The following is a 22,413-nucleotide window of genomic DNA, read 5'->3' as shown; positions in this document are numbered from 1 at the left end:
GGCGGATGTAACAAAGACGTCAAGGTGCGATGAGGGCGACCATGAAGCAACTCAGCCGGCGAGCGACCATCGCGGGGCTGAGAGCGATACGAGGACAAAAAGATCAATAACGCGTCCTCCCGAGAATGCGACTCTTTCAACTTCAACATCTGGGACTTGAAAGTCCTGACCAATCGTTCAGCGGCACCGTTTGACTGTGGCGAAAACGGCGCGGATGTCAGATGTTGAATACCATTGGCCTTGCAGAATGACTGAAATTCGGCGGACATGAATTGTGGGCCATTGTCGGAAACAATAATCGGTGGAAGACCTTCAATGCAAAAGATAGCGGACAACGCTTGGATTGTGGCAGAAGACGTCGTGGAAGACATCCGGACAACAAAAGGAAAATTACTGAAGGAATCGACCACAACCAACCATCGAGCATTCCAGAAGGGACCAGCAAAATCGATGTGTAAGTGTTGCCAAGGGGTAGTGGCTTTCGGCCATGCAAAGAATTTCCGCGGTGGTGCGGATTGTTGTTCGGCACACGCCATGCAAGAAGAGCACATAGTCGTAATCACAGCATCGATTCCGAACCAAGTACAGTGCTGACGAGCAAGTTGTTTCGTGCGCACTATACCCCAATGTCCTTGGTGGAGAAGCTGTAAGACAGAAGACTGTAACGAACGTGGGACCACGACCCTGGACTGATCATTATCAGAACGCAACAGCAAAACACCACATCGTACAAAAAGTCTCTCCTTGTGCGCAAAAAATCGGCGAACCAACGGATCCTCGATCCGTGACTTTGACAAGGGCCATTGCGTAGCAACATAACGCAAAACGGTAGCAAGGACAGGGTCAGCAGCTGTGGCTGTAGCTACATGACGAAAATCAATCGGAAACGATTCGACCACGTCATCGGTTTCCGAATCAATGAACATGCAAGCAAGTTCGGAGGAATCGAATGCTCTATCCTCAGCAACATGAAAACGGGACAACGCATCGGCGTTTCCGTGCTTAGCAGTGGACCGATACAAGATATCGTAGCGGTACTGCGAGAGGAAAATAGACCAGTGAATGAATTTCTGCGCTGTACGCGGAGGTACAGGCTTGGTCGGATGAAAAAGCGATGTCAAAGGTTTGTGGTCTGTGATGATGGTAAAGTGACGACCATACAAGAAATCATGAAACTTTGTAACATCAAATACGAGAGCCAATGCTTCTTTCTCGATCTAAGAACAATTTCGTTGCGCAGACAAGAGCAATTTGGACGCAAAGGCAATAGGGCGATCGTGCGAACCATCTTTGTGCACAAGCACAGCACCGATCCCAAAATCGATGCATCTACCATCAACATAAGGGGTTTCTGGGGATCGAATGGCGTAAGGCAAGTATTGGAAAGCAACGCCGATTTCAACTGACGAAAGGCGCGTTCGCATTCCGTCGTCCAGACGAACGGAACACCTTTACAGCGTAAGCGATGAAGCGGAGCTGAAATGGAAGAGGCATGCGGCACATATCTGTGATAATAGTGAATTTTTCCCAGCACCCCCTGTAGCTGCTTCAAATTCTGCGGCGAAGGCCAGTCTTGTATGGCACGGAGGTGTTCGGGACTGGGATGTATGCCTTGGGCATTGAGTACATATCCCAGATATGGCAATTCACGAACAAAATACACACATTTGTCCTTCCGCAAGCGAAGACCATTTTGTCGCAAGACCTGAAATTATGTTCTGAGACTGGCTAAATGTTCTTCTTCCGTCTTTCCGGAGATCACAATATCGTCCAGATAGTTTGCAGCAGTAGGAACCGACGCACAAACTGTTTGTAAATATTGCTGAAACAATGCAGGAGGCGGATGCACACCCAAATGGCAGTCTTTTGAATCGGTACAAACCAAGATGCGTGTTAACTACGAGGACGCACTGGGATTCTTCGTCCACCGGTATTTGCAAGTACGCATCTGCTAGGTCCAACTTCGAAAAATATTTACCCGGGCACAGTTTGTCAAAAAGATCTTCCGGGCGGGGTAAAGGAAAAGTAGCAGTCACAAGTTGTGGATTCACTGTTGCCTTGAAGTCCACACAAAGTCGCAATTTTCCGGAATGTTTTTGCAAAATTACTAAGGGTGATACCCAGAGAGAAGCCTGCACACGTTCAATTACACCTTGTGATTCCAAATCGTGTAATGTTCTTGCAACCTCATCACGTAATGCGTGGGGAACATTGCGCGCTTTGAAAAATTTCGGTTGCGCGTTTACTTTCAGTTCCAAATGCGCTGCATAGTTCTTAGCGCAACCAAGGCCCGGTGCAAAAATGTCTGCAAATTCTTCACAGAGACGAGAAACACTGGCTGAAGGCACAGTCTGGTTCACTGATAGGACCTGATTTACTATAGACAAGTTAAACAACTGAAATAAATCTAAACCAAACAAGTTCACTGCAGAAGAAGAACGAAGGACGTAAAATGACACAAGTTTTGTTTGTCCATTGTATGTTGCAAAAAGGCTGCACCGTCCTAACACAGGGATAGCTTGTCCTGAATAACTATTTAACTTAACATTTGCGGCATGCAACGGAGGTGCACCCAGTTGTTTGTACGTGTCTTGATTGATTAGTGAAACTGCAGCTCCGGTATCGAGCTGGAATGGTATCACGTTGCCATTTATGACCAAATCTACAAAAAGTTTATTGTCGTGCTGACAAGAGCGACTGTCTCATGCAACGTGAACAGACACTGGTACAGAATCACTTGCTACGTGACGGGATTTCCTGCGACGTCGACGCACACTATTTGTGGGATGAACACAGTCACTGTTAGAGAGAGTAGCACTGGGCGGAGTGGCATGAACTACATGAATGTCCATGGGCGAAGGTTCACGAGCCCGAGTATTCTTGGTTCGATTCCGGCGCGAAGCAAAGGGCCTGGAATGTTTGTGAGTGTCCGATCAGAGCTTTTTCTGGCAAACACTTTGAACATGTCCTCTTTTACTACAGAAAAAGCAAATAGCCTGGCGTGACGGGCAATTCGCACGCGAATGTCTAGTAGCACACCGCGGGCATGATTTCACTGCATTTGCATGCTTGCGCGGCACACGTGGCTGCGCGGACGGGCGCGGGGGCTGTTTACTGTTCCGTGCAGCTCGCCCGGCGGGCCAGTTAACGTGACACACGGCTGGCGAAGTTTTAAATGATTCCTGAGCAAAGTCAAGTGTGTCCTGCCGATCCAATATGTCTATCACTTGTTGAAGGGAGGGATTGACTAGTTTCAAAACCTGTTCCCTTATGCGAACATCAGAAACGTTCTGTGCAATTGCATCACGCACCATAGTATCTGAATAAGGGAGTCCACATTCACACTCAAAAGCACAATCCCTAGTATGGCCTTGCAATGTTGCAACCCACTCCCTATTAGTCTGACCAGCCGTACGTTTTGTACGAAAGAACGTATACCGCTTGGCAACTACATTAACTGATTCTTTAAAATGAGCATCTAATGCAGACAAAATTTCTTCGTAGGACAGAGTTGCTACGTCGCGTCGGGGAAATAATTTCACTATCACACAGTACGTCTGCACCCTTACACAAGAAAGCAAAAAAGGCTGCCGCTCAATACCTTGAATTCTGTAGGCGGCGAGATGGAATCCAAATTGACGTGACCACTCCGTCCAGCTTTCCAGTGCCGCATCAAAAGGACGAAAAGGTGGTGCAACAGCATGTTATGGCTGCGGTAGCGGTGGAGCGGCGGCTGCCGCATCGTTTTGCATTGCACGTTGACCCTGGACGAGCTGTCCAAGGGCATCCAATAAGGCCTGCGTCTGCTGATTCTGCAAGCGATAAAATTCGGACAGTACATCTGGAGATTGTGGTGAAGCCATGACACAAGTAAATTACGGTAATATAGTTAGGAACGAAAAATCCTCGTCGCCATATATTGTGTTGGCAGAAGAGCCAACACCGTGTTGCTAGAGGAGGCCTAAAAGCACGCTTTAAAGCTCACGCAGGCTGGCGTGAGGTCTGGAAAATGACAATGTAATTAATATAGCCAATAAGGTACGTTGCTGCTGGAATACTTAACTTTAATCCATAATTGGCGTACATCGCTCTTGACTGTACAGGTTTTACAATCTCAATATTAACTGGTAATGGCGCCTTGCTAGGTCGTAGCAAATGACGTAGCTGAAGGCTATGCTAACTATCGTCTTGGCAAATGAGAGCGTATTTGTCAGTGTAGCTTCGCTAGCAAAGTCGGCTGTACAACTGGGACGAGTGCTAGGACATCTCACTAGACCTGCCGTGTGGCGGCGCTCGGTCTGCAATCACTGACAGTGGCAACACGCGGGTCCGACGTATACTAGCGGACCGCGGCCGATTTAAAGCCTACCACCTAGCAAGTGTGGTGTCTGGCGGTGACACCACAAAACTCATATTTAACGTTCGTTTTCTCTAGAATATAAAAGCAATAGGTGCCGGGTTGGAGTCATGGGAGGGAAAAAAAAATAATGTCTCGTCATTTCAGTTAAAACATCTAGCTACTGCCGAGAAAATCCTATATGTCACAGTAGATAGTGAAGGGTGACGAAAATTTAATATCATGGATGACTGGAATTCGGTAGTAAGAAAAGGGATAGAAGGAAACATACTAGGTGAATATGGATTGGGGCTAAGAAATGAAAGAGGAAGCCGCCTGGTAGAATTTTGCACAGAGCACAACTTAATCATAGCTAACACTTGGTTCAAGAATCATAAAAGAAGGCTGTATACATGGAAAAAGCCTGGAGATACTGACAGGTTTCAGATAGATTATATAATGGTAAGACAGAGATTTAGGAACCAGGTTTTAAATTGTAAGACATTTCCAGGGGCAGATGTGGACTCTGACCACAATCTATTGGTTATGTCCTGTAGATTAAAACTGAAGAAACTGAAAAAAGGTGGGAATTTAAGGAGATGGGACCTGGATAAACTGACTAAACCAGAGGTTGTACAGAGTTTCAGGGAGAGAATAAGGGAACAATTGACAGGAATGGGGGAAAGAAATACAGTAGAAGAAGAATGGGTAGCTTTGAGGGATGAAGTAGTAAAGGCAGCAGAGGATCACGTAGGTAAAAAGATGAGGGCTAGTAGAAATCCTTGGGTAACAGAACAAATATTGAATTTAATTGATGAAAGGAGAAAATATAAAAATGCAGTAAATGAAGCAGGCAAAAAGGAATACAAACGTCTCAAAAATGAGATCGACAGGTAGTTCAAAATGGCTAAGCAGGGATGGCTAGAGGACAAATGTAAGGATGTAGAGGCTTATATCACTAGGGGTAAGATAGATACTGCCTACAGGAAAATTAAAGAGAACTTTGGAGATAAGAGAACCACTTGCATGAACATCAAGAGCTCAAATGGAAACCCAGTTCTAAGCAAAGAAGGGAAAGCAGAAAGGTGGAAGGAGTATATAGAGGGTCTATATAGGGGCGATGTTCTTGAGGACAATATTATGGAAATGGAAGAGGCTGTAGATGAAGATGAAATGGGAGATATGATACTGCGTGAGGAGTTTGACAGAGCACTCAAAGACCTGAGTCGAAACAAGGCCCCTGGAGTAGACAACATTCCATTGGAACTACTGACAGCCTTGGGAGAGCCAGTCCTGACAAAACTCTACCATCTGGTGAGCAAGATGTATGAAACAGGCGAAATACCCTCAGACTTCAAGAAGAATATAATAACTCCAATCCCAAAGAAAGCAGGTGTTGACAGATGTGAAAATTACCGAACTATCAGTTTAATAAGTCACAGCTGCAAAATACTAACGCGAATTCTTTACAGACGAATGGAAAAACTGGTAGAAGCCGACCTCGGGGAAGATCAGTTTGGATTCCGTAGAAATGTTGGAACACGTGAGGCAATACTGACCTTACGACTTATCTTGGAAGAAAGATTAAGGAAGGACAAACCTACGTTTCTAGCATTTATAGACTTAGAGAAAGCTTTTGACAATGTTGACTGGAATACTCTCTTTCAAATTCTGAAGGAGGGAGGGGTAAAATACAGGGAGCGAAAGGCTATTTACAATTTGTACAGAAACCAGATGGCAGTTATAAGAATCGAGGGGCATGAAAGGGAGGCAGTGGTTGGGAAGGGAGTGAGACAGGGTTGTAGTCTCTCCACGATGTTATTCAATCTGTATATTGAGCAAGCAGTGAAGGAAACAAAAGAAAAATTCGGAGTAGGTATTAAAATCCATGGAGAAGAAATAAAAACTTTGAGGTTCGCCGATGACATTGTAATTATGTCAGAGACAGCAAAGGACTTGGAAGAACAATTGAACGGAATGGATAGTGTCTTGAAAGGAGGATATAAGATATACATCAACAAAAGCAAAACGAGGATAATGGAATGTAGTCGAATTAGGTTGGGTGATGTCGAGGGAATTAGATTAGGAAATGAGACACTTAAAGTAGTAAAGGAGTTTTGCTATTTGGGGAGCAAAATAACTGATGATAGTCGAAGTAGAGAGGATATAAAATGTAGACTGGCAATGGCAAGGAAAGCGTTTCTGAAGAAGAGAAATTTGTTAACATCGAGTATTGATTTAAGTGTCAGGAAGTCGTTTCTGAAAGTATTTCTATGGAGTGTAGCCATGTATGGAAGTGAAACGTGGACGATTAATAGTTTGGACACGAAGAGAATAGAAGCTTTCGAAATGTGGTGCTACAGAAGAATGCTGAAGATTAGATGGGTAGATCACATAACTGATGAGGAAGTATTGAATAGGATTGGGGAGAAGAGGAGTTTGTGGCACAACTTGACTAGAAGAAGGGATCGGTTGGTAGGACATGTTCTGAGGCATCAAGGGATCACCAATTTAGTATTGGAGGCAGCGTGGAGGGTAAAAATCGTAGAGGGAGACCAAGAGATGAATACAGTAAGCAGATCAGAAGGATATAGGTTGCAGTAGGTACTGGGAGATAAAGAAGCTTGCACAGGATAGAGTTGCATGGAAGAGCTGCATCAAACCAGTCTCAGGACTGAAGACCACAACAACAACAACAACAACATATATTTATGGCTTTCGCCCTTTCACAAATTGCACAAGTGCGAATCAACTTCTGTACTTTCTTTCTAAGATTGGGGAAATAACATCATTTCCCAATTCTATTAGCATACTTAATTACCCCAAAGTGCCCCCAGGTGTTATGGGTATACCATATTAATAGGTCGAGACAATCAACTGGAATACATACGACCCACTTTTCAGATGCAGGATTCTTCCTATAAAATAGCACCTGTTTTTCAAGTCTATAATGGTTGCCGATTTTTGGATTACGACCTCTCAATAGCTCCTGTTTAACCGAGTTCCACCGAGGGTCGGCATCTTGCAATGCTGCTATATTTTTACCTAAGTCAACAAAATACTGCCTATTTGCCTCATCTTTCATTAGAAACACGTTAAATTCCAATGTTAGATCTGAGGATGGGGAATATTCGTTTATTTCTTGGGGCATCCGAGATAGGGCGTCAGCAACAATGTTGTCCTTACCACTGATATACACTATCTCGTAACTGTATTCTTGCAAAGCAAGAGACCACCTGGCAAGTCGTGCATGTAGGAGTTTGCAACTATGCAAAAAGCTTAGCGCCTTATGATTGCAATAGACTTTGGTATGTGCACCAGCTAAATAATAATGGAATTTTCGGAGCGACCACAGAATGGCAAGTAGTTCCAATTCTGTAGTATAGTAAGATCGTTCACATGAGGTTAAAGTCCTACTCGCGAATGCAATTGTGCAAAAGGTGGGTTGTCCATCAATATTTTGAACTTGGAACAGAGATGATCCTAATCCCACATTGGATGCGTCTGCATACAAACAAAATTCAATACTCATATCAGGATGCTAGTAATTTTGCATTCAATAAAGACTCTTTGATTTTTTCAAAATCTGACTGGCATTCCGAAGACGAATTCCAGTACGTATTCTTTTTGAGAAGACGTAACAACGGCTTCGCATTTAGTATTTGATTTGGAACATATCGGCGATAGAATGACACTAGTCCCAGAAAAGCTTTTAATTGCAGTTTTGTTCTGGGCACTGGAAATTTCGCTATGGCATTCAATTTTTCACTATCTGGGAGGATACCATACAAATCAATCATATGGCCCAAAAATTTAATTCTCTCTAGTGCAAACTTCGATTTACACAGATTAGCTGTAATACCAGCATGCAAAAACTTATTTAATACATTCTCCAGTATTTCCATATGTACCTCCCAACTATTTGTGGCGATTAAAATGTCGTCTACAAGCAGTGACATCTTACTAACAGCAAGTGCTGCAAGAAAGACACCTGAGCTTATATTTAAACCGAATGGTAAAACTTTTAATTGATAACTTCTTCCTGCATGAATGAAGGCTGTGTATTTCCTAGATTGTGCCACAATAGGAATTTGCCAGTAGAAAGTCCGGAGATAGAGGCTAGAAAAATATTTTACGCCATGATATCTCTGTATTAATTCGTCTATACTCTTGGGCTTTGTTCTCACCGGTATTATAATTTTATTGATTTCTCTTGCGTCGAGAACTAGTCATACTTGTCCATTTGGCTTGTCTACAGCAAGTAAGGGGCTGGAATAGGGACTGTCAGATGGTTCTATCATGTTCCATGCAAGCATATTTTGAATTTAAATACTAACTACGTTTCTTTTTGTCCATGGTACTTGGTACGAACTATGACAGAAGGTTGTATGTGGCATGACATTCATCCTATATTCATATCCCCTAATTACACCAGGTTTTTCTTCGAATACTCGTTCATATTTCAGGAGAAGCTTAAACAATTCAGGACGCTGCTCTGAGGACAGTTGAGCAGATTCAGAGACTATTTTTAACATTTGTTCATGTCGGTCATATTTTATTTCTTGAACCTGATTCCCTGAGCCTGTAGTTTTATTTTTTGAAATGAACTTCATTTGTATACCCGGGCAAAACGTTCCATGTGTGTCGGTTATCCTCAGTAATTTTAGAGAGGCGATTTTCTGTTTGACCTTCAACTCACATATCCCGTTAGAAAAGTCTGTCTTTGCGTCCTTTTCTTGCAAAAAATAAAACCCTAAAATACAGTGCACTATCAGCGCATCAATTATGAGGAACGTGCATTCAATCGCTACATTTCCAAATTCTATCTCTAATTTGGCTTGTATTTTCACGCTTCTACTTCTCCCTCCAATCGCTCCCAAAACCTTACAATTGCTAACCGGCAATATTGGCACCCGTTTTGCTTTAGTGATCTGTCTAAATAAGTCCATAGAAATCACATTAATATCAGACCCAGTATCAAATATTGCGTTCACTGAAATACCTTTGATTAATATTTTAACGGCAGGTTTTATAACTGCCGGATGATTGGTGCTGTATTTAGTGTCCTCGTTATACAATTCATTTCTCATGTCAGTGCCATCATTGTACCTTAAAATTTTTAATCTTAAATCAGAATCGTCCCTATCTCGCCCACCCGCCTGCACTTCGGGACTTAATGCTGCGGTAATTTGTTTTCCGCTGGCTGAGAAATCGGCCGCATTTCGGTATCATTTACTTCATCGATTACTATTGGTGGCGGCTGCTGTCGCCAGTTTTGATTTATCGGGTTCTGTGTCTGGGTATTCTGTCTCCCTTGATTTCTGTTTTGTGTCGTTTCGTTATTACTGTAGTATCCTGGAGTGAACCTACGTTCCTGCCTCCTATCCGCAGAACCTCGTTCCCACCGGCCTGTTCTACCGTAGCCGTACGCGTTGTCATTGTCTTGGCTTCGGTACGCGGAGCTGGGTTCTCTGCCAGCCGGCTCGCGACGCTGAATATTTCCATTCCTTCACGACTGACTGTGATTTAGAGATCTTGCCCACACATCCTCCTACATCAAATCAATTGTATCTAGGCTGGGCATAAACTCATCAATGTTTGCGTCTGGGGCGTGAATTAATTTTTCGCGTATATCAATAGGCATCTTACTCTTAAGAATGCACAACAAATCTTTATGCGAAATTGGCTCGTCCCAGTATTTCGTTTTATCCAGATACTTCTCGAAATACTTTCGGAGCGTTCCTTTGCTATAACTAAACTGTTCGGGGTTCAATACAGCCTCACGAAGTCGTTGCTGTAACCCTAAAGACCAATATTTCGCGAGAAACCTGTTTTCAAACTCGTCATATGTGGAACATTTTTCAATGACTTCAGTGGCCCAAAAGGCCGCATCATTTAACATGAATCCACTTACGTAACGCATCTTTTGTAATTCCGTCCATTTTGTGGGTAACACGCCACGAAAAGAACGAATAAATACTACTGGATGCACTCCACTCGTGTCAGTTGAGAATGACTGACCCCTCCTGTGTTTGAAAATGTTTTCCTCCGTAATGAGATTTACATAAGGTGTCTTAGTTCCCAGTAATGAATATGATTCCTGATTCCGAGTTACCTCAGAATTTACTTCGGTGGTTTGCACCCGCTTTTGTCTACTAGCATCTACTACGTTCTCTCCAAGTGTCGGCATGGAAACATCACTCTTGACTACCTCTTTAATATCGGTAATCTCATTACTAAATTTGTTTAATTGGTCATTTACTCCCCTTCGCCATTGAGATAATTCCTGAGTAATTTGCTTTTTTACTTCAGAAATCTGAGCAGTTGGATCTATCGATTGTCTTTCTTGTTCTTTTGAAATGGAATTTACGGCTTCCTTTACCCGAGAATCTATTTTTACAGATATTTCCGTATGCTTTAATGACAATTTGTCGAGTGTCATAGACAATTGATTTACTATGACCTCGAGAGTGCCTTGATTTCCTTTTCACTGTTTTACATCCGAATTTCAGTCTCTGACCGCATCCCCGTGTTCGCGTCTGAGATTTATTATTTATTGAGCCATTTGTGTTTGATTTTGAGAAATTTGCCCTATCTTACGAGACATTTCGCCTACTTGTGCCGACACTGATTCCTGACTTTTATGTATGTCATCTACTCGTGTATGTATGTCATCTACTCGTATCGTCACGGCTTCCTGTTTTTTATTCATATCACCTACTTGAAAAAATATAGCGGAGATGGTACTCGTCATGATTCGTAATTGCTTTTGTATACAGGAAAGATTTTCAGCAACCTCTAATTACTCAGTCTCACTAGTCTCCAATTGTACTTCACCTACTTCCTTTAAATCCATGATTACACACGTCAATTTCAAATCTTAGGCTAGTCGTCACACGAAATACGGATACATATTCAGGGACGCATGTCCCTCACGCTTACGCGGCGGCCTGTTTTGATTACACTTGGCCGTGGTTCCACGTATCTACGGTACTACCCGCTACGCTACGTACTGTAGGAAAGGAAAATTGTTCACTAAGTATCGGTTGGAAACTATTCACTATACTTCGGTGTTCTACAGGTAGGTAAACCACTAGGACAAAATAAAGTATGTTGCTCACCAAATACCACGTTTAACCAGCTGAACCGTCGATTTTGAAGAATCCGTTTATAATTACAATTGCTCATACACTCGTTTACATGAAAAAGAAAACAGACATAGATTATCAGAATGCCAGTTTTTACCAGAAAAATAGAGATATACATATAACTCCTATTTTGATGAATAAATTTTGAACTTACTTTAGAAACAGGCTTAAACGAAATCACTGCGGTGCCTCCAGTGTGACGTGTAATTTTATATACACTCCTGGAAATTGAAATAAGAACACCGTGAATTCATTTTCCCAGGAAGGGGAAACTTTATTGACACATTCCTGCGGTCAGATACATCACATGATCACACTGACAGAACCACAGGCACATAGACACAGGCAACAGAGCATGCACAATGTCGGCACTAGTACAGTGTATATCCACCTTTCGCAGCAATGCAGGCTGCTATTCTCCCATGGAGACGATCGTAGAGATGCTGGATGTAGTCCTGTGGAACGGCTTGCCATGCCATTTCCACCTGGCGCCTCAGTTGGACCAGCGTTCGTGCTGGACGTGCAGACCGCGTGAGACGACGCTTCATCCAGTCCCAAACATGCTCAATGGGGGACAGATCCGGAGATCTTGCTGGCCAGGGTAGTTGACTTACACCTTCTAGAGCACGTTGGGTGGCACGGGATACATGCGGACGTGCATTGTCCTGTTGGAACAGCAAGTTCCCTTGCCGGTCTAGGAATGGTAGAACGATGGGTTCGATGACGGTTTGGATGTACCGTGCACTATTCAGTGTCCCCTCGACGATCACCAGTGGTGTACGGCCAGTGTAGGAGATCGCTCCCCACACCATGATGCCGGGTGTTGGCCCTGTGTGCCTCGGTCGTATGCAGTCCTGATTGTGGCGCTCACCTGCACGGCGCCAAACACGCATACGACCATCATTGGCACCAAGGCAGAAGCGACTCTCATCGCTGAAGACGACACGTCTCCATTCGTCCCTCCATTCACGCCTGTCGCGACACCACTGGAGGCGGGCTGCACGATGTTGGGGCGTGAGCGGAAGACGGCCTAACGGTGTGCGGGACCGTAGCCCAGCTTCATGGAGACGGTTGCGAATGGTCCTCGCCGATACCCCAGGAGCAACAGTGTCCCTAATTTGCTGGGAAGTGGCGGTGCGGTCCCCTACGGCACTGCGTAGGATCCCACGGTCTTGGCGTGCATCCGTGCGTCGCTGCGGTCCGGTCCCAGGTCGACGGGCACGTGCACCTTCCGCCGACCACTGGCGACAACATCGATGTACTGTGGAGACCTCACGCCCCACGTGTTGAGCAATTCGGCGGTACGTCCACCCGGCCTCCCGCATGCCCACTATACGCCCTCGCTCAAAGTCCGTCAACTGCACATACGGTTCACGTCCACGCTGTCGCGGCATGCTACCAGTGTTAAAGACTGCGATGGAGCTCCGTATGCCACGGCAAACTGGCTGAAACTGACGGCGGCGGTGCACAAATGCTGCGCAGCTAGCGCCATTCGACGGCCAACACCGCGGTTCCTGGTGTGTCCACTGTGCCGTGCGTGTGATCATTGCTTGTACAGCCCTCTCGCAGTGTCCGGAGCAAGTATGGTGGGTCTGACACACCGGTGTCAATGTGTTCTTTTTTCCATTTCCAGGAGTGTATATAATATTTCGGTGCCTACAGTGTCACGTCTTTCATTGTCACACAAATTTTTATTTTTGAAGGGGATCACTTAAGACTATTTCCATGGGTTCGCCCCTCAAATTTCTCCGTCATATCACAAAATTGTCCTCTGATGTAATACAAACTGAAAAAATAAATTCCTTTTAAAGCACAGTTTCGTATATAATTTATATTCAAAACCTTACACATGTGTCACAGAACAAATCCTACATCGAGAATACTTTACACAAGTTTAAGGGAAGAAATAGTTCCGAAAATTATTACAGTATTCGAAGAACATCAAAATATGAACAGGCTGAAATGAACAAACCTCGCGTAAGTTGTGCGATTGCTGTCGCAGGTCGACTCTTAATCTATGATGTTACAAGGCGAAATGCAATTTTGGTCGTTCGGATATTTTTGAGCACGACTGTGCTCTTCAGAGAAGCGGAAGGAGTTGCTAATAAGACCTTCTACAATTCAGTCTAAAATTTCAGCACTTACTTAGAAGATGTTTAATACGCTCATGAAAGTTGTTATATATGGGTGTACACATGTAGCTAACTCCTTTTTGTACTAATGTTAAGCCCTTGTAGCCTTTGTAGAGGATGTTTTTCGTCCTAGTGTTATACTTGTGCTTTTCAATATTAATTTGGAATATAGAAATATTGAAACAACAAAGGGTATCAACTAATTTATATACATGTACTGATGAGCATTTGTCAAAGCAACAAGGTTTTTTTAAAGCGGTCTCTTTGGCATTAACATAGAAATAGTGGAACAACAAAGGGTACCAACTAATTTGTATACATGTATTGTTGAGCATTTGTTAAAGCGCCAAGGTTTTTTTTAACTCTTTGACATGTTCTAGTATTATCAACAGATATGATACTTAAAATACGCTTCTCTGTTCTGAAAGTAGGCTACTGTCCCTATAAGTTGAGCTTCCCTCAAAAATTATTTCTCAACGCGTCAGTGAATGGAAATACGCAGAATAAACTAGTTTCTTCATTTTTAAATCACCTACAACTGTATCATACCAACCACTGAACTAAGGTACTTCAGTATTTCTAGGTAGTTTGTTTTCCTATTAATGCTGAGGTCTGTGTGTAATCCCAAAAATATACCAATTTGTACTCCTTTTATTTCACTGTTTGAGCTGACTATTTTTGTAGTTTGTTTAATTCTATGAGAAGTACTAAATTTTATGTACTGAGTCTTTTCAAAATGTAATCGTAGACCATCTACTTTGAAGCTTCTGTCGATCTTAGCTGCAGTTTTAGTAGGAGGATAAAAGAAGTTTTTCAGGAGTTTGGAAAAGATTGATGTGCGGGCGTTAACAGAAACGAAACATGGGGAAGGGAAATGAAATGATGGAGATTATATTATTTCTATAGCAGTATCAAGAAGCAGGTGAGGGCCAAGAGAGATGTGTCAATGTTGATTGAAAAAAAAAATCCGTAAGAAGGCATTAAGGGTAGGGAGCAAATGAATGGAAGCATTATGACTGTAGAATTTTCCAACTGTGGACATGGGTGCAGGTTTGTGGCAATGTATGCCCCAACAAATGACGTTGACAGCTAAACCAAAGATGAGTTTTATGGGAAATTGACAAGTGTCCTAGAAAAGATAAACCCTCAAAAGGAAATAGTCCTTATGGGTGATTTTAATGGAAGAACAGGTTCAGAGGTGGATGATGAAATAGTAGGAAAATATGGAGAGCACGTCATAAATTAATGTGACGCAATACTAGTAAACAAATGCACTGCATCGGATATGAAAATTTTAAATGCTTTCTTCCTGCATAGATGGATACGTAAGTACAGGTGGTGGAGTCATTCAAGAGATATTTGAACAATCATAGATTACATAACACAAAAGAAAAATTCTGATGCTAGAGTGAGTGACGTAAGGGTGTACAGGAGTCCCAGAATGGGGCTCTGACCAGTTCCTGCTTTGAGCAAAGTTTGTCATCCATCATGGGGGTAAAGGTACCTTAGGAATAGAGCGCTCTCATTAAAATTCTGGATGCTGTTAAACAGTGAAAATAGTCTCAAAGATAAAAGTGCTACATTTTTTCATAAACTGACACGAGCTAGAAAACTGCAAGGTTTTGATGAAGGCACAAATGCTAAAGAGAAATATCAAATGATTAAAAGATGCATTGACGAGGCAGCATATGAAGTAATGGGACAACAAAGCGAAGAAAGAAAACAAATTCCAGAGAGGTGGATGGAGAACTTAGGGGAAAAGATAAAAATGAAGAAGAACATGTATGACAGTTGGCTGAGGATGAGAGGCCTTCTGACACTCTACTCCTTTTCACATTTGTCAGACATCAGTAAAAACACCCTGTGAGTGCATTAACGTCTCTAACCTCACTGACTGGAGTTAGGAGTGGACCCTTATTCTAGGACAGAGGACATTCTTGTTTAGCTGTACACAATCTCTTTAATTTCAGAATTTTTGTCAAAGGGGTACACGAATTTACATAGGTTATGACATGACAATGTTAGAACAGTTGTCAAGATAACGCAGTATGTCCTGTTTGGCCAAAATTACACTGAACACAACAATTTCAGATTTAAATAGAAGGTTTTCTACAAGTTGAAGCTGGCCAATTTTATAACAAATCCTCCAATTCTGGTTCTCAGTTCGGTACTATTAAGGATGACAATCAAGTATATGGAGGATGGTTAATTTTTATGACAAGATGAGCCAAATATTATTTAAGGTTGCTCGAGTTCACAGTGGATGCAAGCTGGTGAACCAACAAGTTTACGCCTCTGCTAGCAGCATTTACCTTACCAGCAATGAGCTGTCGGCTGCAGGGCTGCTCTCGCCCTCTGAAAATCATATAAAAACTAATCAAAATCTTTATTGATTTTATCAGCAGAAACTGTCCTATGCTTCTCGTTAGGCGAGAAAATATGCACTCATCCCTCGTCTGGAAATATGACGATATACACGTGCATAGATGGAGTAGCATGTATACTACAATGCCCTCTCAGTTCTTGCAAGAAAAATTAACTATGTGGCTGTTTCGTTTATCTGCTGTTGGAGCTCAACGACTCTTCAGTTAATTTCTAGCTGAATGTCAGCCGAAGTGAACGGAGTGTTCACACAAAATTCCTCTTTTGGCGTCTGTGCCCTGTGCCCTGTTCTACACTTGACGTTCGTTCAGAGGAGAGTCCCCGAAGTTTTTGGGCTTGTGTCTTTTGTAGCGAACTGTCCCCCACCTGTGTCCTTTCGCGTTTCACGTCACGACTTTTTCAGACCAATGAGAATGTTCCTTTCATCTTGTGGAAACTACCTCTGCCAATTGCAAAGGGCCTACATTCAAACTGCGTCCAAATTTCGCCCCTTTCTACTTTCCAGCCAATCGGAGATCTTGTACCCGCTCCTGACACCTTTAAGTTACACGCATACTACATGAGCGCACCATAGGCATTTCACGTGATCAACTGCATCACTGGTCTGTTTGTATCTATCTGGAAATCCCCCAATGCAGTTTTCTAAAGCATTTCTCCGTAACAAGCATGCTCTCTTCGATGTATCTTCTGGCGTGTTCATTGTCCCTTTCGCCACGGGTCACCAATCCCTTTTTTGAAAAGAGTTCCATTGTACTCGGGCTGTGATGGCACAATTCGCATCTGCCCCCAAACTAAAATGTTTCCTCCAGCTGCTTTTTGCACCTTTTGCTCATTGACATGCAGGATTTGGGTTCAGTATGTTAATACCGTCGAAACGAGTGTCATCTCTTTGCATTACATACTGTACATTTTAATAGGCAAATCTGCTCATTACTGCTGAAATATGTCACGTGACATACTCATCTACTTGTTACATGTAAAATCTTTCATGTAGGGTGCGAAATTGACATTCATTCAATCTGCGACCTTACAACATGGAGGGTAGAAAAGATATGTGGAAATAAACAGGGAGGTTAAAAAAGGAAGTATTAACTGGTAAAATGAGATGTGGGAAAAGAAACGTGAGAAGACAGATGTATGAGAGGTACAAAGGTAGCAGAAGCCTGGAAAACAGAGAAGAGTTTAAGAAGAGATGTGAAAGAGGGAACAAAATAACTGTTATTGGCATTAGAGGGTGGGAAAATCATTTCAAGACACTGCTAATGGTAGAGAGAACCGGATATAAAGACATATAATCGGATTTCGAGAATCAGTTACCTGTGGGAAATGTAGACCCAATAACTACAGCAGAAGTTGTAAGACATGTGAAAGAAATGGAAAATTGAAAATCTCCTGAACCAGGAAACATATCAGTAAAATTAATGAAGTATGAGGCGAATGTGTTATGAAAAAGTTTGAGCAAATTGTTTAATGCATGCAAGTTAGAGGCAGAAGAAGTGCCCAAGAAATGGAATTTGGCATTTCTATGTCCAACTTACAAGAATGGTAATAAGAAGGTATGTGGAAATCATCGAGGGTCAATGTTAAAAACTTTATTTGTAGATTGTACGGTTGGGTCCTAAAAGACAGTGTTGAGGGATATTGATGGACGTTGATGAACAAACTGTTTTCCGTAAGAGAAGATCTTCTAATGACAACATTTTTGCTTTATGACAACTAATGACAAAGAGACTGGAAAGGAATCTGAGAAGCCATTTAATGTTCATAGATCTCGAGAAGGCATATGACACTGTGCGGCTGTAGAAGCTGTTTACGGCCCTGCAAGGGACTGAGCTTGAAAAGACATAAAATATAGGAAATCTATACAAGTTTGCAAAGTGTGTAATCAAAGTGGGGAACAAAAATTTCGTCACTGCCTTTCAGAATTCGAAAATGATTAAAACAGGGATGCTGCTTGTCTCCTACACTGTTTAAAATATACATCCAGAAAGCCTTAGAGCTGTGGAGTAGAAAATGTGCAGGAATTGGCATTATCTAATCATATAGGAACAACAAGGTGTACAAACATTGACCCTTTGTTGACTAACAAAGGGTCAATGTTTGTACACCTTGCTGTTCCTATATGATTAGATAATGGTGGCCAGTGAAGAAGTTAGTATCTGCTTCATGTTAAGAAAATTGTTGGGAAGATATGATAAGTGGGACTGAAAGTAAATTTTCAAAAAACTCAATACATGTGCAGTGGAGAGAATACAAAAAACTTAAAAAGAGAGGGCCAACACATCAAGGAATGTAAGAAATTTAAATACTTGGATAACATCCTTTCAGAAGACAGAATAAGTAATTTGGAAATGCAACAACGACTAGCCCATGGGAAAGCAGCAATACAGAATCTAAACCCTCTGTTATGGTCTGCTAAGATAAGCAGGGAAGTAACGACGATGCTCTGTAGAATTATTGTAGAGCGTATAACGGCTTATAGATGTAAGTGCTGTGAGCTTACTGGGAAAAAATAACAACAAATTTAGAGTTGTAGAAACGAACTATCTCAGAAGATGGTGTAGAACATCTCGCCGAGACCACGTAATAAATACATCGATTCGGAAAATGACACAGACTGAGAAAAGCATCACATTTAAAATGGAAGAACGGCAACACGTTTGGTATAGGCATACAATGGGAATGATACGTGATGGATGGCCAAAGAAGATCTTGATGAACCATCCTCAGAGAGGAAGGATAAGTGGAAGACGGAAGGTTGCTTCGTTAGATGAGATAAAAGAGGCCATGAGAAAAAAGAGACTTAGAAGAAGACGAGGAAGCGTGGAAAATAGACATCGACAGTGACAGGTATGTGGGATGTGGCGACAGTTGTAGAAGCCCCACGGAAGAGAGAGAGAGAGAGAGAGAGAGAGAGAGAGAGAGAGAGAGAGAGACAGACAGACGAGGACTGGTTCTACATTTTATCCTTTTACTTTTACCTCCTTCTGACCTGCAAGTGGAGGATTATTTACGTATTTCAGAAGCAACAGGGGCCCCACAATACAACCCTTTGGTACGCCATGTTCAACTCTTCAAATTACGAGTGCTTATTACTATGTGATAAACACGAAACTGATGTATTCAGCATTCTGTTCTGTAGATAAAATAATAACCATGAACATGTTGTGTCTAATATCCCATTTTTTTTAAATTTTCCTTGAGGATACAAGGCTTCACATATTTAAGAGTCTTAGACTCTTCACAAAGTATTCCCGTTGTTAATAATTTCTCATTACCGATTCCAATACAAATATGTCAAGGTAAATACAGCCAGTTCAGTTAACAGACCTGTTTGAAATATTAACTGTTTGCTACTGAATATCTTTTTCTGTAGCAAGTATTTATCAAATTTGTTGTACGTGATCTGCTAGAACATTTTTGAAAGTAGGCCTATTAGCAATGATGAAATGGGTGATAAATCTTTGCTTTAGAGCGTCACTTTGAGCCACCATTTTATGTTGAAACATACCGTGACATTGTGAGATATTATTCTCAAGTATTCTTATTCAAATAGCGAAGCTTCAAACATTCTGTGATTGTGCCACTAAAAGCAGATAGTAAAATGAAATTCGAAACGGATCATATTTAATGATATGCAAGAAAGAAAAAAATTCCAGAAAAGAACTGGAATATTTTATTGTGTGTGAACCCTACATTCATCCTGTTGCTTTTTTAATGAGTTAAGCTACTGTCTTCATTTATGTTTCCAATCTTTATCATTCATGTTTGTTTCTTGTTGAAGGAAACCGTGTCATTTATAAAGGTTCTCAAGATGACCAGTAACCCACCTGATTCGTGGGCAGCAGCTATTTTAAGGTCAACGTTTTGTTCAAAACCGACAGTGGGAACGTACAATAAATGGTTTAAACATACCATAAATTTAGTGATTGGAGTTGTTTCACAGCATATCTCAGTAAACAGTCTCACTATCTTCATCATGTTGCCTAAAAGGAAAATCACTTAATACTGTAGTTAATAAAGTAAAGTAGAAATTATGTATTAACCTATCCCATCGTAAATGGAACACAATGCATTAAAGCTACTGTATTTCAGTGGTCAGTAGTACTAGGGAAACTGAGATCAACATGCTCACATTACACCGTCAGAATGTATTCAGACTGGGTGAAGACCAGACTAAGTATCGTTCATTAGCTTAGATGACGAAATAACAATTTATTTTGCTGACGAGCTTTAGAGCGTCTTAAAGTAAAATGTGTCGTTTGTTACCCTCAATACCACAATGCGAGATCGCCTCTCAAATTTTCTAATTTATTCACAGTAACAAGTGTTTACGTGTGTCTGTCCATTCAGACGTTTTTGTTATCATAGGTTTGATTGCTAAAGTTCTCTTAAAAATTATCCCCATTTAATTGTAGGAGTAGCAAAGCTCGCTATATCTACGCCCCTCCGCGTAATAAATGAGCGTTATTGCACAGTAAAACATTCAAATGTATGTAAGACATGTTCCTCATAACCATCTGTGAGTCATCCTTGGACGTGTTTGATGAATGACAGTTCAAAGCATATGCGTTTGGCATGCAATCATATCCATAAAAACTGTCAAAATTGTTCATTTTTATGGTATTTTTATTTACAGAAGAATGGAAAAACTGGTAGAAGGTGACCTCGGAGATCAGTTTGTGTACCAGAGAAGCGTAGGAACGCGAGGCAACGCTTACCATGCGATTGGTCTTAGACGACAGAAAGGCGGACCTTCATTCATTATACAGGGTGATTCAAAAAGAATACCACAACTTTAGGAATTTAAAACTCTGCAACGACAAAAGGCAGAGCTAAGCACTATCTGTCGGCGAATTAAGGGAGCTATAAAGTTTCGTTCGCTTGAGGCGCTGTTGACTAGGCGTCAGCGTCAGTTGATGCTAAGATGGCGACCGCTCAACAGAAAGCTCATTGTGCTATTGAGTACGGCAGAAGTGAATCGACGACAGTTGTTCAGCGTGCATTTCGAACGAAGTATGGTGTTAAACCTCCTGATAGGTGGTGTATTAAACGTTGGTATAAACAGTTTACAGAGAATGGGTGTTTGTGCAAAGGGAAAAGTTCTGGACGGCCGGAACGAGTGATGAAAATGTAGCACGCATCCAGCAAGCATTTGTTCGCAGCCCAGGAAAATCGACTCGCAGAGCTAGCAGAGAGCTGCAAATTCCACAATCAACTGTATGGAGAGTCCATCACATTGGCACTTATCTGTCCGTAACTACCTGAACGTCAACTACCCGAGGCGATGGATCGGCCACCAGGCAGCCCGTGACAGAGCACTTCATCACTGGCCTCCAAGAAGCCCTGATCTTACCCCCTGCGATTTTTTCTTATGGGGGTATGTTAAGGATATGGTGTTTCGGCCACCTCTCCCAGCCACCATTGATGATTTGAAACGAGAAATAACAGCAGCTATCCAAACTGTTACGCCTGATATGCTACAGAGAGTGTGGAACGAGTTGGAGTATCGGGTTGATATTGCTCGAGTGTCTGGAGGGGGCCATATTGAACATCTCTGAACTTGTTTTTGAGTGAAAAAAAACCTTTTTAAATACTCTTTGTAATGATGTATAACAGAAGGTTATATTATGTTTCTTTCATTAAATACACACTTTTAAAGTTGTGGTATTCTTTTTGAATCACCCTGTATTTGTAGATTTAAAAGAGGCTTTCGAGAATGTTTACTGGAATACACTCCTTGAAATTTTGGAACTATCAGGGATAAGATACAGGGAGCTAAATGTAATTTGCATCTTATAAAGGAACCTGACTGCATTATAAGAGTCGAAGGACATGAAAGGGAAGCAGTGGTAGAGAAGTGAGTGAGACAGGGCTGAAACCTATCTCAGATGTTATTCAGTCTGTAAGTTGAGCAAGCAGTAAATGAAATCAAGGAGAATCTTGGAACTGGAATTAAGTTTAGGGAGAGGAAATGACAGCTTTAAGATTTGTCGATGATATTGAAATCCTGTCAGAGACAGCAAAGGACTCAAAAATCAGTTGAACGGAATGGTTAATGTCTTGAAAGATGTCATACGGTTAACATTAACAAAACTAAAACGAAAGTAAAACAGACCGAGCAAGGTGTAGCAGTGGTTGGCGCACTGGACTCACATTCGGGAGGACGAAGACTCAAACCCGCGTCCGGTCATATTTAGGTTTTCCGTGGTTTCTCTAAATCGCCCCATGCAAATGGCGGGATGTTTCCTTTAAAATGGCACGGCTGATTTCCTTTCCCATAGTGATACAATCCGAGCTTGTGCTCCGTCTCTAATGACCTCGATGTCTATGGGACGTTAAATCCAATCTCCCTCCGTTTAAAAGTAAAACAAAGACTGCAGCGGAATTAAATCAGATGGTGGCGAAGGAATCA

This window comes from Schistocerca cancellata, chromosome 4 (genome assembly GCF_023864275.1).
Source record: "Schistocerca cancellata isolate TAMUIC-IGC-003103 chromosome 4, iqSchCanc2.1, whole genome shotgun sequence".
Taxonomy (NCBI): Eukaryota; Metazoa; Arthropoda; class Insecta; order Orthoptera; family Acrididae; genus Schistocerca; species Schistocerca cancellata.
The sequence above is the reverse complement of the archived record's forward strand: the minus strand, read 5'-3'. Positions refer to the sequence as shown.